The 12,220-nt window shown below is 43.5% G+C and overlaps 1 pseudogene; it reads right to left on the reverse strand.

The window, feature by feature from the left end:
* Positions 1–713: 713 nt before the first annotated feature.
* LOC127781986 (probable BOI-related E3 ubiquitin-protein ligase 2) lies at positions 714–2,471 on the reverse strand (annotated as a pseudogene).
* Positions 2,472–12,220: the final 9,749 nt, after the last annotated feature.

Raw genomic sequence — 12,220 nt, forward strand, 5'->3', positions numbered from 1 at the left:
TCCACGTGTCAGCGTTCCATGTCAACTCCCCTTTCCCCTATTCTTCTCTCCCTTCCTCCCCTGGTCCCCCCTCTCTCTCTCACTCTTCTCTTGCAGGCCGGCCGACGGGTAGGGAGCAGACGACCGGGCGGCGAGGGAGGCTGAGCGGCGGACGGCGGAGGCGGCGTGCGAGCGCGCGGTGGCCGGCGAAGCGGAGGCGTGGAGCGGCGGTGGCGGCAGGCGGGCGAGCGCGCGGTGGCCGGCGGATGGGGAGCGGCGCCGGGACATCGTCAACAGGTGGGGACCGGCGGGGAGAACGGGTGCCGGGACGGGCGGCAGCCGATGGGGAGGACAACCGACGAGCAGCGGCCGGCGGGGAGACAGGGCGGCGTGCGTGCCGACCCGAGCTGCCAAATATTTGAAGCAATGGTACCTGCGGCAGATGAGATCGGCAATCAACCATTCAATCCACCGCACCGAACACTGTTGTTTCCACTGACAAAACTCGCATGGCCCGGAGATCACTGATGCACAGATGCACAGAACCGTGGCTTCCCTAGCATGAATTTCCATGTAACTTGGGACAGGATGATTGTAGGATGATTGTTGTTAGCTTTTTGCTTGACACCAGAGTTGGCTGACGGATGCCCGGTTTCGGTCTGGCCATAGCTGTTGCGCTATCGAAATCTCCTACTCCATGCAGTGGCTGGCTGGTGTAGCATGTGTGAGTGACTTCAGGAGAGGAGGACATGGACAGAGGCGTTCTTGGTGGCAGTGCAGACGGGGCAAGCGGCGGCGGCGGACTCGCAGGCGTCGCATAGGCACGGGAGCAGCGGCACGGACGCCTCCGTGACACGGCAGGCCTTGCACGACGTCGCCCCGGACACCGCGTCGGTGGCAGTGGTGGCGGCGGTGCCGCCTGGGGTCTTGAAGCAGCACGACTGCGCGTCCTTGGCGTCGCCCTTCCCCGGGGCGGCGGCGACGGCAGTCACGGCACAGGGGGACTGGAGGAGCTAGTCGAGCGTGGCACGGAGGCCAGCGGCGACGGCCTCATGGCTCTTGGCGACGCCCATCCACACCTGCCCCTCCGCACTCTCTGGCGGAGCTTCTCCTCCAGCTCCGCGTTGCGGCAGCGTGCACGATCCAGCTTGGCCTCCGCCGCACGCACCCTCCCCGTTGTGGCGCGCGCCACAGCCGCCACCAACGCCCGGACGTGCCGTCGCTGCGCTTCCTCCAGCCCCGCGCGCATTCGCTCGGCCTGCACGGCATCCACCAAACACCGACGCCGATCAAACACCACTCGCCAAACACAAACAGAGGAGGTCGGCGGCGTGAGCAGGTGCGTGGCCTCATCGTAGGTAAAGAAGAGCGAGGCGTTGGCTGTCGGGATGGGAGGTCGCCCTGCCGGCCTCCTCTTTCCCTGCTCCCGCGTCGTCGCCGCCACCGCGTCGTCTGTCGCCAGCCTAGAGAGAGTAAAAGTGAGGCAGAGAGAGAGGACGAAGGGAAAGAGAGGGATGGTGATGACGTGGCACGCTAACATGTGGGGCCCACGTGGGTCCCACACCCCACATAGGCCAAAACCAGGGTCAAAACCACCGGAGGATCTCGGGTGACCGGTTTTGTATAGTTAGGGGACCCCGCATATCTGGTTTTGTGGTTCGAGGACATTTTTGTATCCGGATGACAAGTTGAGGGACCTTCGGTGTACTTTTTCCTTTATCTGCACTAAAAAAATTCCCAGATGCTGCAAGCCCAAGCAGCTTTCTGTTTTCTGAAACTTAAGCCCAACCTGCCTGGCCAAACTACTAATGAAATTGCCAAGATAAGCATTCATTATTTGGGCTGAAAATCTATGACCCAATCAATATATGTAGAGTAAATTTCACAAAACTACAAATACTTTGGTCAAATTCTCACAAAACTACAGATTTAAGGAGATACATTACAAAACTACAGATTTAACACTAAATTTCTCAGAGAACTACAGATTTAAGATGGAGTATCGCAAAACTACAGATTTAATAACAAAGTTATCACAAAACTACATATATTGGAATTTAAATCCTTAGCACTAGTGTTATATTTGAGTTATAAATGCATAAGTTTTGTGATTGAATTGACACAAAACCTGTAGTTTTGTGATAATTTTGTTACTAAATCTGTAGTTTTGCGATACTCCATCTTAAATCTGTAGTTCTCTGAGAAATTTAGTGCTAAATCTGTAGTTTTGTGATACATCTCCTTAAATCTGTAGTTTTGTGATAATTTGACCAAAGTATACGTAGTTTAGTGAAATTTACTCATATATGTATGGCTGCCTGCCTGCAAATCTAGGCAAGCCCATCTACACAAACTGCTCTAATCCACTTGAAATAAAAATTGTTACTCTCAGATTGGGCTTCACCATGAGGCTGGCCGGTCCTTTGTTTCTTTCCTTTTCTTTCGTAATCATACGTACCACCACACATGTATGGCACTTCCAATAAGTCCATGGTCTCACTGTTTATGACTCCTTTCCTCACTCTCTGCTACCTTATGTCAATGTTGTAAAAATATTTACAGACATATAAAATACTTTCTCCGTTTCGAAATACTTGTCACTGATGATTTGATTGGCATTGTTTAGTTTCGGATGGGAAAATTGACCTAAGCGTTGGAGGGTATTCAAAGGACTAAGTTAGTGTAGGTGGCGCCCTAAAGGACGACAGCACGATGCTATCCTGCAGTTCATCGCCAGTGACCCCTTCGGGATCAAGTCGGCAACCACTTCGTCTGCACCACTACCATGACTACTTTCCCTATACCGATGATCACCGGAGCAGTTCGATGGACTTTGTATTCTACTTCCAATCCGGTTCTAGAAGAGACGGTCGGTGATCCCCAAATCCTGCATAAGGGTGATCTATATTCTTAGCACATTATAATTTAAATTTAGTAGATTACCAAACCTACAGTTTCTAGTTAGCTGGTTAAACAAAGATACATGAATGAAAGTTTAATACTTATATTTAGGATTAACATTTTGGTAATACTGAATTTTCTAAGTATTATAAAAGAAAATTTATAGAAAAAGACAAATGGTCAAAGTTCAATATAAATAGTGTTTGAACAAGTATATGGGAAAGAGAGTACTCCCTCTGTCCCAAAAAAAGGCGAACCCTGGGTTTCCGTGTCCAACTTTGACTGTCCGTCTTATATGAAATTTTTTTATAATTCGTATTTTTATTGTTGTTAGATGATAAAACATGATTAATACTTTGTGCGTGACTTATCTTTTTAATTTTTTTCATAATTTTTTTCATAATTTTTTTAAATAAGACGGGCGGTCAAACATTAGGCACAGAAACCAGGTTTGTCTTTTTTTCTTTTTGGGACGGAGGGAGTATAAAACAAGGAAAATTCCCATGTGAGAAAAACATATTGCTTCTGGTGACAGTATGAAATTCTTTATAGATGGGATAGCCTTCACAGCACTATAGCAGGAGTCAAAAGCAGATCAAAAGCAGGTAAGTACACTATATAGTAGTAGCATGCATGTCACTAGCCTGCATAGCTTGAGCATGGCATGTCTGCTGGCTTCTTCCATGTACAGCGGCTTCACCTGTACACATACAGTAACACTACTATACTGCACAGTAATACAATACCTTTGCTGGCATGATTCATGCCCCTCTCACCCACACCATATCATAAAACCTTTATCTTTTATTTAATAGATACCCTACTAATCAATTCATACACACCAACACCACATATATGCACTACTACAATATATAGCCACATTGATTATTTCTACAGTTTGGTTGAGTAAATTTAACATCAATTAGCTACAGATGACTATGTATACTTTGGCTTCTCATACAGGAGCCAAAAAGGAAAAAAAAAAAACTGGCTTCACATTGGCTTCTCATACAGGAGTAAATTTTGCACAAAGAGGTAAAAGTTCCATACTGGTCTAAAAATTGATGGATAACTTATTACCACTATTTGAACTAACCCACATTGAATTAAGGGGATTTGGTGCCAATTTATTACGACTTGCAGGATATCTGATTTGACCTTCTTAACTGCCTAAATATGCTGATACTGCAGTGCTGGGACAGGGAGGAGCAGGGAAAATGATCAGGTGACACCCTCTATCTGCATCTATAGATCAATAGATAGCTTTTTAGTTAGACTTTTTAGCTCTGTCTCTCCCAAGTCAATGCACAAAGGAGAAACTCAAGAGGATGATGCATGCATGGCTAATGGATGGATGCATATATGTACTGTCATCTAGGTTGTCACATTTCGATATCGATTGAGAAACAGAAGCTGATGATAATGATGATGATATAGTCACCTAGCTATATATAGCTAGTTTTTCTAGTAGTTGGTTAATTAATTTTAATCTGATTATATTATGTGTGTGTTTCCATGGCTTTTAGGAGCAAATCCTACGAGTGGTAGGTTAATTTCTTTGTGCCCCCACTGTGGGGTGCACCACGGATTTGTGTTGGTTGGGTGCTCCGACGATCCGCCGACGTGATCACCTATCTGCCACACGTGTTGCTCCATATTGCACAGTAATTAATATCTCTGTTTTTTCTTTCTTTCATCCGCTTGTGTCATTGCAAAATTTAAATTTTAAAACTTCATGGTAGATTAATTTTAGGGTCTATTTTAATCATGTCTATGATTCAGCCTTTGCTTTTACAAATTACTCTCTCTTCTCTAAATATAAGGGATTTTGGTTGGATGTGACTTATCCTAGTATAACGAATTTAGACAGACTTTATATTCAGATTCGTTGTATTAGAATATGTCACATCTAACCAAAATCTCTTGTATTTAGGGACGGAGGGAGTATTTCTAAGTTGTTTTGCTCTGTTTTGTTTACCTCACTTTATGATCGTAGCTTAACTGATCAGAGCCTTTCAGAAGTGCTTTTTTGTCTTTGGTGTTAGAGAAATATAACCTGTCATTTCTCTGCATCTTACAGATAAATTTTCCATTGAATTTATATGATCAGTATCTCCGAAATTACTTGGAAATTTTTCCGTTCTAAAGGAGGCCTTGTCCCGTTGGAGAGGCAATTAGAGCGTTGAAGCATATACTCCCTCCTTCCCTAAATATTTTGACACTATTGACTTTTTTAAACATGTTTAACCGTTCGTTTTATTCAAAAACTTTTGTGATATGTGTAAAACTAGATGTATACATAAAAGTATATTTAACAATAAATCAAATGATAGAAAAAGAATTAACAATTACTTATATTTCTTTCGAATAAGACGAACGGTCAAACATTTTTAAAAAAGTCAACGGCGTCAAACATTTTGGGATGGAGGTAGTAGTACAATACTCCCTCCGTCCCATAATATAAGGGATTTTGAGTTTTTGATTGTAGTGTTTGATCACTCGTCTTATTAAAAAAAATTTATGCAAATATAAAAAACGAAAAGTTGTACTTTAAAGTACTTTGGATAATAAAGTAAGTCAAAAAAAAAATAATAATTCCAAAATTTTTTGAATAAGACGAGTGGTCAAATAGGATAAACAAAGACTCAAAATCCTTTATATCATAGGACGGAGGGAGTATATGGTATAGTCTTGACTCTCTTTCTCTCTCTTGAGCTTAAAGGTGCTGCTAATTAATCGGCCAGCCAAGTTATCGATCAATTATTTGCTCGATCGATGTATGATATCTCTGAAATTACTCTGAAATTTCTCCGTTCTTACGGAGGCCTTGTACCGTTAGAGAAGGCACAGTTAGAGTGTTGAAAGCATACACAATATGATGCTTAGCTTCAATTTTCCTGCGCAGTTAGCTGGTATAGTACTCTTGACTCTCTCTCTCTCTCTCTCTCTCTTCTTGAGCTTACAGGTGAAGCTAATCGCCCAGCCACGTTGTCGATTAATTATTTGACCGATCGATATGTTAGTTAGTACTACGTACACAATTAGCGGGTTGGATTAGCTAGTACACCCATGCATTAGTGGCTGGATTGTGATTCAAACACCTGAAGACTCGTCACCTATCTCGATGCCTTTTTTAATTTTAGAACACTGATTGGTGTTGATTAGCTTAATTATCAAAAACTAATTATTATTAAGCAACACTTGCAAGCGATGCAACAAGCAAGAGAGAAAAGGCTATCAGCTAGAAAGTACTATATATTATGCATTGTGATTAGCATAATTAAGTGATATCGATCGATAACTGGCACTCCATCTGCATCGATCGATCTGAAATGATCATAGCTAGTACTACGTTGAGTTGACAACCAAAATTAAAGGACGTACTTCCTCCGTCCCATAATATAGCAATCTAGTACTGGATGAGACATTTCATAGTATAACGAATCTGGACAGAAATGTGTCCAGATTTATTATAATATAAAATATCATATTCGGTACTAAATTGCTATATTATAGGATGGAGGGAGTACTATATACCTGGCATGCATTGATCGGTTCACCGCCAGCTACCGTTGGCAGAGTTGCAATAGCAGTACATGTGGCATGTTGCTCCTGATGCCCATGCATCGCATCGCTTCAGATCGAACAGAGATGACCACACTGTCGTCTCGATCTGCACCTTAATTAATTAAATTCACACCCTGCAACGCAGAATCAAATAGCAACTGATGATTAATTGCAGTTCGATCATAAAGTCCCAACAGATGCATGCATATGCAATAGTGCCATGGAGGGCACATACTGTCCCAGATTACTTCGACGTTTTACATCCCCCCCTAACATTTGTCTCTGAGCACTTGACGTTTTGTACGTTTTGACAGTAAAGTAGCACTAGTATTACTTGTATAAGGACAGTCCCAACCCTCTATCTAGAATAGTGTTTATGGCATTAACTACATTGCCATATAGAACTTTAGCTTATGTGGCACTATATTAATTAAGAGAGAGAGTGAAGACAAGAAGAAACTGGGTCTCATGCAAGACACAGCTTCAACATGAGAACCTATGCACTAGACACTATCAAGTTTTGCATTAGGATATAATAATGTCTTCATAATAGAGGAAAAAGTACGAATTGCCCCCCTGAACTATTGCAGTTGTCCGAATTACCCCCTGAACCTAAAAACCAGACATCACTCACCCCGAACTTTCAATACTGGACGAATTACCCCCCTCGAACCAATCCAGAGTGGTTTTGTCCTACGTGGCGTACGCATGGCGATCCGGTCAGCAGTTTCTTTCTTAAAAAAAAAATTGTGGGACCCACCTGTCACCCTCTCCTTCCTCTCTTCCTCTCTCTATCTTCACTCTCTCTCTCTCTCACGGTCACGGACTCGCGGGCAGTGCAAGAGGCCAAGAGGTGGGCGGCGGCGGCAGGCGCGGCAGGCGGCGAGCGGCGGAGGACAGCGGCGAGCTGGCGGCGAGCGGCGCGCGGGGGCGGACTGGCGGTGGGCGGCGGCACGAGCTGCGGCGGCTGGCGCGGCTGGGTCGCAAGCGGCTGGCGGCGGACGGTGCCGCGAAGACGATCTGGCGGTTGTCGACGGAGAAGGCGACGCCGCGACGGAGAGGACGTCCTTTGTATGGCTGACGAACCGGCAGGTGGTGCGGCCGGTGGCAAGGTCCCAGAGGCGGAGCTCGCCGTCCCAGGATCCGGAGAGCGTGAACTGGCCGTCGGAGCTAAGGACGACGTCCTGGACTAGGAGAGCGACTCGTGGCTCCGAGGCGTTGACCTCAACGCTCGTGGCTCCTCAGAGGACGGGAGGATGTCGATACACACCAAGCCCCGTGGAAACGACGAGCCCGACGAGCGCAAGAACTAGTGGAGGTGGATGGGGAAGATGAGGAGATGGAGGAGGAGGTGATGGCCAGCTCGCGCGGCTTCCAGACGCCCCTGCGCCCGAGCGGCGACGGCCTGCTGCGGCCCCCGGTCGCCCCCGCCGCTCCTGCGCCCGAGCCGCGACAGCTTGCTGCGGCACCGGCGCGCCGTGGACCTCCCGCGCTCGAGGCACGCCGCCGGCCGGCTGCTAGGCAAGGCCGCCATCCGTCCCCGTCACCGGCGCGTCAACTGCCGCCTCTGCCTCCGCGTTCGTCGCGCCCGCCACCCTCGCCGCCGGCCCCGGACGGGTGGAAACCTGGTAGTCGCCGCTGCCCGCGTCCTTCGTCGCCGCCGTCGTGGTCTTCTTCCTCGGCCAATGTGGCGGTTCGCCAGGTTCGTCGCAGCGCCGACGCGCCTCCCTCTCCGCTGGCCCCTGCCAAGGCAGGGTGGGTCGGTGGGACGTGGCTCCCCTCCGCGATTGTGACGCGATTTTGGCACCGGCTGTTGCGCCGCCTAGCCGCCGCCCGCCCGCGCGCAGCCTAGCTGCCGTCGGCTTGCTGCCCGCCGCCCACCGCTCGTCCGCCCCCTCGTGACGCCGCCCACCTCCCGTCCCCACGCTGCCCGTGCGTGCCGCTATGTGCGACGCCGCCCATTAACCGTCCAAAGACAGAGAGGGAGAGGGTGTATGATATGTGGGTCTCACCATTTTTTTTGAAAAAAATGCTGACTGGATTGCCACGCGTACGCCACGTAGACCAAAACCACCGCGGATTAGGTCCAGGGGGGTAATTCGTCCGGTTTGTATAGTTAGGGGTGAAGAATGTCCGGTTTTGTGGTTCAGGGGGGTAATTCGGACGACCACGATAGTTCAGGGGGGTAATTCGTACTTTTTCCATAATAGATGAAGAATAAATATGATTGGTAGAGAAGAGAGATGATGTATTTATTAATTGCCCACTTTAAGAAACCATGGGCTGTCGAGTGTAGTTTCTATTATGATGTCTTATTGACATGGCACTATATAGACACTACTTATGGATACTATGGGTTGGGATTGTTCTATATGACACTACTTAATTCTATGCTTAAAATATTTCTTGTGTGGCTAGTGCTGTTTGTGTTAATTCTCTTGTTGAAATGACCACATGCAACTGGTACTAGTTAGTAATTTGAGGATAACTTAGTAATTTTCATCTTCAGCTAATAGCTTACTAATCCTAAAACGACAATTATATTGAAATGTGGGAGTAGAAATTTATACTACTCTCTCCATTTTTAAATGTACGTATATCTATATTCAAATTGTAATAGTGCATGCGCTGATTTTCAATGCACGGAAATCCGAACAATTTTAACAAATAATGTGTTTGGGAGGAGAATAATTCCGATGCATGAAAATCCAAACATTTTTAATATTTTCTCTAATGTATTGACGTGCAATTTTTTTATGTGTTCGTGAAAGAAAAACATTTTTAACAAATCATGTGTTTGGGAGGAGAATTCATGGCCAGCGCTTTGCTCGAGATTTACCAGTACGTGCCAGATCCGCCTAGTGCTGCCGTTCCATCACTCCGCTCAAGTCTCTCAAGGGAAAAGCCCTAATTTTGCTATGTTTGGGGATTAAGAGTTGAGACCTTAATCTTTGCTACAGAAGATGACTTTTTTTTTTGTGCATCTTCTAGTTCAAACATTATAGATGCTCTGAGACCGGCCACCCCGGCTGCCATGGATAGGAAGAATTAATGGGGGAGGGGAGAGAGAGGAGACTGATCATCGTTTGTTTCTGTATATTAATTACTAATTGATCATCGTTTGCTTCATCCTTATTGGGAAAAAGGAAAGAGTAGATCGAGTGGATAAAAAATCCTCAACCAATTTTAAGTGATCGAGAAAGATTCGATCGAATTTGATGAGAAGATTTGCTCTGGCAACTGTACGGGTACGGGACTATCTTCGGAAGGTTGAAGATGGTATTGGACGGTGCGAGCGGGGCTTACGGCTCTACTTGTCCCTGGCTCGAAGGGAAGCATGCCAAACAGAGGGAGGTAGTGGACTGGCCTAGGGCTGAAAAGAAAGGAAAGCTTTCGGCCCAAAACCCGGAAAATATTTTCATTAACTTTTTTTTTTAATTATAATCTATATATATCCCAGTGTTACGATTTTCATTATCCTTTTCAATTATAATGTATAGTGATCTTAATATTTCTATTTATTGCTTAGCTCTTATTCTTTTAATATATCACTTAAAAAATCATTATCCGTGCAACGCACGGGTTTTTTTCTAGTAAAAATAAAATACTAAAACATGAAAAACACCCCAGGCGGTTCCTTCTTTGAAGCTCTTTCTTTACATTTATTTCTCTAGGAGATGCAATTGATGATGCAATTTATGTAATAAGGATGACGTGGTTTGATGATGTCATTGGTGGATTTAATCTGACAGTGATAATTGATTATGCGGATCATAACTTAAAAGGTAGAGCGTACTGATGATGTATTAAGCTAGTCTTTTAAATTATGTAGGTTCATATATTTAGGTTGTGTATAGATCCTATTAGATATAAGGACATATACAATGGTAATTATTATCAGGCTACCTTAATTGCCATCTAAGCAAATTTGTTGATATGCAGGAGAGAGAAGAGATGAAATTGAAAAAAGTTTTGCATAACAACGCTTTCTGTAGAAAAAGATAACCTAGTACTAGGATAATAAATCTAGACGTAGAGTATGTCTAGATTCATTGTATTAAGATGTGTCACATCATAGTATGAGGTTGAGTTTTTTTTTTTAAAGAGAGGGAGTAACATTGGCTAAAAACATGGGGAAGAGCAAGCGACGTGAGACGTGAGGAGGGACTGGCGTCACATGCAACAAAATTAATCTTATAACACAAAGTAAAACCATAGATGAGATATGAAAGCAAAATTACAGTTAACATGGACTAAAATTGTACATCACATAACAATGTAATTTTAGGCTTAGAAAGGTGCATTTTAGATAAATTAAAATTTACAAATTTTGAGGCACTTAAATCTAACGGATATGATTAACTTTAAATCCGGGTGCCTGTCTTCAGGTAAACTTTAAAACTTTTACTACCAATTACTTTTCAGATATTTAGATTTAAACTTCAAAAAAATTGATGTGTATATATTTTTCTTGGAAAATGCCCTTTTAATCTCATAAACTTATTAGATTTTATAAACTTATTTGAATATAAAATTGTGGGCGAAATCATACCCAGAAGACCGTGAAAAAGCCAAAAAGGTGATAACATCAACCATTTCTTTGTGGACGGACTATTTAGCTTTTTTTTTCTTTTTTTTTTTCCGCTTACTCTTCCTAAGATCTCTACCATGTACCCGACAAGAGCATGTATAGCCTTTTGCGTTGTGTAACTCAGATATAATATACGCATTCGCAATCCTTTTGCACATTCCCGAAAAAGAAATTCGAATACTGGCTACTGGCCCATAGTTAACCTGCAACTGTTGCACAAGAGTTTCAGGGCAATAACTAGTATAATGAAATATCCCTGATGACACTATAGGTAATAAACTAAACATTATCACAAAAAAGAAAGACGCAATGAACATCGATTCACATCCATCTAGATCTGTGATATATATATATATGGATCGCCTCATAAAAGAAGGGCAAAATAAAAATATTCTCAAAATTAATTAATTTAATTTAGAGCGCATAATTAATCGTTAGTGCACTTAACTGGCGCTGTCGTATGTATGTGCCCTCGAGGAAAACATGCTGGCCTTTTATATATGTTCTAAGTCACACCTCACTGACTATAATGGTGACATTATTTGTTCTTTTTAACATATAAGCGTCAGATAGAAATTAAAAGCACTTTTTCCTTCGATCTCGGTCATAAAAGGCGTCCTTTGTGAGCCATTCCTTTCTGTTTGAATGATGGAATTGGATCGAAAAAGTTGAAAAGAGATGATCAGAAAAGAGAAAAGAGAGGAAGTGTTGTCTCTTGTTTGTTTAATATTTCTTGTGCTCTAGCTCGCAGGTCCTCTTCTATGGTCTTACGGCCCCCATCTTTTCGCTTAGATTACGCTTATCAGCCAAAATTTAAATTTTTAACTTTAAATTTAATTTGGAGTTACGTTTATTTTGAGATTTTTTTCATCGTATTTTATTTTTCAGCCTTTGCTTTAATATCGTTAATTACACGTATATAAAAATTTTAATCACAAGTTATTTGTAATTTGTAAATATACTGTTTCACTTATACTTATAATCAGCCAAACGATAGGGTCGTTAGTAGTTTTGATCAAAAAGACGTCGTTTGCATAAATATATGCCACACACCCGAGACTAAGCACATGACCTAACCCATTTATATATATCACTGTATTTTGGCCAGCTAACTAAAAACTAATCAATTACAAGCTCAATTAATTTGTAATTAATATACTTATTTAATTAACTAAGAAAGCC

Source organism: Oryza glaberrima, chromosome 8 (genome assembly GCF_000147395.1).
Source record: "Oryza glaberrima chromosome 8, OglaRS2, whole genome shotgun sequence".
Lineage (NCBI taxonomy): Eukaryota > Viridiplantae > Streptophyta > Magnoliopsida > Poales > Poaceae > Oryza > Oryza glaberrima.